Source organism: Equus quagga, unplaced genomic scaffold (assembly GCF_021613505.1).
Source record: "Equus quagga isolate Etosha38 unplaced genomic scaffold, UCLA_HA_Equagga_1.0 1100_RagTag, whole genome shotgun sequence".
Taxonomy (NCBI): Eukaryota; Metazoa; Chordata; class Mammalia; order Perissodactyla; family Equidae; genus Equus; species Equus quagga.
In genome coordinates this window covers 66,286-71,039 of record NW_025795545.1, presented here as the reverse complement: position 1 = coordinate 71,039, position 4,754 = coordinate 66,286, and the positions used below count along the sequence as shown (strand labels likewise).

At 35.4% G+C, this 4,754-nt stretch overlaps 1 pseudogene; it reads right to left on the bottom strand.

Annotated features, from left to right (window-relative positions):
• Positions 1-2,701: 2,701 nt before the first annotated feature.
• Positions 2,702-4,522, bottom strand: LOC124232720 (olfactory receptor 4P4-like; annotated as a pseudogene).
• Positions 4,523-4,754: the final 232 nt, after the last annotated feature.

Below are 4,754 nucleotides of genomic sequence, written 5' to 3'. Positions count from 1 at the left end.
TATTTTAGGATTATTTTAAACCTGAATTTAAATAGTAAGTGAAAAATATATTTGACTTTGAAAAAAGTAATTTATTTTGAGAGATTTATATTTTCATTAATTTTGTAGCAAAGCTAGTCGTGGTTTACTCCTTGATCATATATAGCTAATGTGAAACAAGTTACACTATAATAAGTCCAGCCTCCATTACTTATCAAGTAGGACAATAGAGTCATCTCAGAGGCATGTTGAACTTGTGAGGAATCAAATATATATCTTGAGGAAAATAGTGGATAAAGAAGATAAAGGAAGAAATAATTTAAAACTTAGGGAAGGTTGTGCACTGACCAACATTACAACCAATATTAGAGTGTGCATAGGATGTGAGATGCTATTTTCTTACCTTTTTATGATGAGATACCTCTAATGGTACATGTATCTTGCAGAGATGAGTGGTTGAATATGACCTTTATTATTTACTAGTTGTGTGATATTGGATAACTTTAACCACACTCAATGTTCATGTCATATATTGACTTTGGAACCCAATGCATATAAGACACAACTTTACATTTTAATAATGACAATATATGAAAAATACACAAATATATATATAAAGATAAATATCTGAAAGTTCCTAGATTTTCTACATACTAAGTGTAACTAGTCAGGATGAGAAAACATAATGGAAACATACATTCTGAATAACAAAATAAATGAAATATCTAGGAATAGCAAGCTATACAAGAAGATTTCAATAAATTGATCCATAACATGCTTTTGGATGAGAGAACTGTTATAAAGATGTCAATTCCTACCAAATTAATTTACATGTATTACTGCAATCAAAATCCCAATAGAGTTATTTTTGGAATATGAATAAAACATTCTAAAGTACATCTGGAAAACAAACAAGCAATCATAAGTAATATATTTTTAGGGGGAAAAAAGAGTGGATTAGCTTTGCCAGAAAGTAAACCACAACAGAAAATAACAATAATATTGTTAATTTGTTTCTACTGCTAGTGTAGTTTAGTAGAAAAAATAGATATGCCAGAGATAACATAGAGAATATAAAATATGATGCTGATAAAGATGGCATTACAAAACCAGAAAGAATGGAAAAATTTTCCAATAATTGGTGCTAGATATTGGTGTTGGGTAGGAGAGGACTGAAGGAGGGAATAGAGAGAAACTGTTTTCCCGAGTGTATTTTTCTACATACAGGGGCTGCAATTAGAGTCACAGTATGGGCTTCTCTCTCAAGCCCTCAGATTCTCCCTCCCAGAGTAGGAGAAAGGAGATACTTGATCAACTAGTTTAGAAGAAATAAAGTGCACGTGGCTCAGGGGTCTCCTCCCCGTTTTGGATGTGCCTGCCTGCAGAGAGGCTGAGTGCAGTTTTGCTCTCTGTTCTGTGGTCCTTTAAAGAGGCAGTTCTTAGGGGATGCCCTTAGGGGATTCAGTGAGGGTCCAGCATGGCCCAAAATTGGGTATGTGAGACAGCTAAACCTAGGGGTGAAATATACTAGCAGAAAATTTGGCTGTTTATCTAAAATTACATGTTCTAATCAGCTTGAGTTAGAAATAAAGAAGACAATACCTGCTCGCCTCTCAAACAAGTTACTTTACTATAAAAACTATCTGTATTGTAAAAATAATGCTAAATAAAAAAATAGATATAGTTACAAAATGTTGACCAATTTCAAGTTCCTAGAGCTATAAAGAGAAATCCTGGAGTTAGGAAAAAATCACTGGTCTATAATTCACAAATAAAAAAATGAGTTCCTTTTATTACCTGCTATCCAATATTTTTGAATACCTTTGTTTTATATAAAATAATTTAAAGATTTATGTTATGAAATAATTATAAAATGGGTTGACATAGGAGGTTTTAAAATAAAGATTTAAAAGTACAAAGGCATATACACTGTCAGTGTCTTTTGCCAACATACAACCTTTTTCAGCACTACAAAAACCAAGGGAAAAAAAGAGAATTTCAATAAGACATCTTAATTCGGAGAGCTTGTTTGTGATTTGACTATTTTTATATAAGTCAGCTATTTATTTATAAGAACAGACTTTATGAATAACAAATTTAGCACATATTGAAGCTCTGTTAGAAAATTGGAAAATGAGTATGTGAATAAGCCTAAAATAATTGACCCAGTACTGTACTATGTTTTGTGATTTCTGGGTGTCTCAGCTGGCTAATTGGACCCAGAGTGGAATTTATTCTTGTCCACAGTCATAGCTATATTAAGGCAAAATATATTGAAGTAGAGAAATAATTTAAAAGTAATATGTATCAGCAAAATGGTAGCATTTAACGTTCAAGTGGGTCACTCAACCATGAGAGTGACTCCTATAAGTGATGAGAAGCAAAGCTATATTAAAAGATATTCATATATTAATTCATTAAATATTTATTGAGCTGCTAATACATGCTTTTGGATGAGAGATCATTTTGCCTATTACTAGGAAATTAGCAGTGGAATAAATATGACAAGACACCTACTTCCTTGGAACTTAAAATTTACTGAGGAATGAGAACAAGGCAAACACATAAGGAAAGTAGTATGAAAGAGGAAAACCGTTAATGGAAGCTGTTAGGCTTGGCTTTTACAAGTTCTGACTGATTCTCCCATTGGCAGGAGGGAAGCAAAGAAAGGAAGTGTGATGTAAAGATGTCAATTCACATCAAAAGATGAATAGCCTTCAAATCATTGATTTTCCTTTTCATTGCACCAAACTTTCCTTATTATATTTTTCATCTCCATGTTTCTAAGGGTGTAGATAAGAAAATTGAGCATGGGGACGATAACCGTGTAGAAGAGTGTAAACACTTTATCTTCTGGTAAGGTTGTGGCAGGTCTAATGTAAATAAAGATGTTGGGTGCAAAAAACTGGATTACAGCTGTGACATGGGAACTGCAAGTGGAAAGTGCTTTGTGGGGAGTTTCTGCAGAAGATGATTTCACATTATATAAGATCATAAAGTAGGAGGCCATCAAAACCGAGAAGATCAGCCACATCAGACTGGAAATGGCAATGACTAAGAAACCGATCTTGTGTGTATCAGTGCAAGACAGTTTTGATAAAGGATATATGTCACAGAAATAGTGATCTATTTCATTGTGGCCACAGAAAGGTAAAAAAATACTAAGAAGAAACAAGCCAAGGAAATCCAGTAACCTCCCCACAAATGATGCAATGAGATTGAGATACACCTTTGCCTATTTATGATGATGGCATAGTCAAGTGGTTTTCAGATGGCGGTATAATGGTCATAGGCCATTCCTGTCATAATGATGACCTCGACCCACCCCCCCCAAAGAATTGTGTGGTAAAAAACTGTTATGCAATTTTTGTAGGATATGACGTTCCTTTCTGCCAGTAAATTGGTCATGATTTGGGTGTCAAAGTGGAGATGTAGAAGAGGTCTGAGAGTGCAAGGTAATTAAGAAAGAAGTACACGGGTTCATTAATTAGCTGACTGCATGTAATAGAAATTATGATGACCAAATTTATGAGCCAAATCACTAGGTAACAAAGCCAGAAAAATAGAAAGCAGAGGATCCATACTTTCTTTTCTTACATAGACCCAAGAGAATAAAATCAGTAACATTATTCCTAATTTCCGTGGTCTGATGCTCAAGAAAGTTATCTAAAATTACAAAAGTAAAGAAAAAATTCATTGATGAGAAAATGAAAATCTAATATGTAAAGTGACACTAATGCATTTTTTAAAGACCTCAGCCATTTTGAGATCCATTGACTCACTCATTCATTTAACAAAATACTTTTGAATATCTAGTCCCAATATTCTTCTAAGAACTGAGGATACAGTGATAAATTAGACAAAGTTCCAACTTTTGTGTAATTTAAATTCTTTTATGAGAAAGCAATAAAGTATACTCATCAAGAATAAAACATTGTAATTCAATTAGTGTTAAGTAGGGTGAACACACAATGTGTCATTTTAGGGTATAAAATGGAGATTACCATAAACATTACCTGAGGGATTGGGTCAAAGTGGTAGCACAGGCAAATGCTGAACTCACCTCCTCCTACAAACACAACCAAGTTACAACTCTTTTTGGAATAATTACCCCTGAGAGAGAACTGAAAAGTGGATAAAAAAACCCTCACAACCAGGAACAGTTCTGACTGAGGGAGAAATTCCTTTCTTGAGAGAAAAAAGTCACCTTTGTGAGCCATGGTGCTTCACAATTGGCTGACCAGGAGCAATCCTAAGATATGCAGTCTTCCCAAGGAGGAGTGGGGGACCTGAGCAGGTGAGTATTTCCACTATGAAGCACTCAACACAACTGAGGCAAATCTCATAATATCTGGCTTTTCTGGCTATTACCTACAACAGGGAATAGCCCCAGAAAACCTATCAGACATAAGCAGAAAAAAGCAAGGTCTTAAATGGCCCATGCACAAATACACGCATTTCAGAAAACAATGGAAAATCACCATAAAGAAAGGTGGACAGTCCTTTGCTGAAAAGAGCCTCACCTGATAGGCTCTAGTTGCATCTTGGTGAGAGGCAAGACTTCTCCAGGGACTGAGACATTGGTGGCAGCCATTGTTGTAATCTAGTACACGTGGACTGACACACACCCTGACAGATGCCATTAGATTTCGTCCCCCAGCATGTTAGCCCAGGGTCTGCCACACCCACTAGAGTGCTGATATAATCCAGCTCAACCAGGGAAGGCAGCCCACACTAGGGACTGGCCCCACCCAACAGCAAGCCCTTGGGAAAAT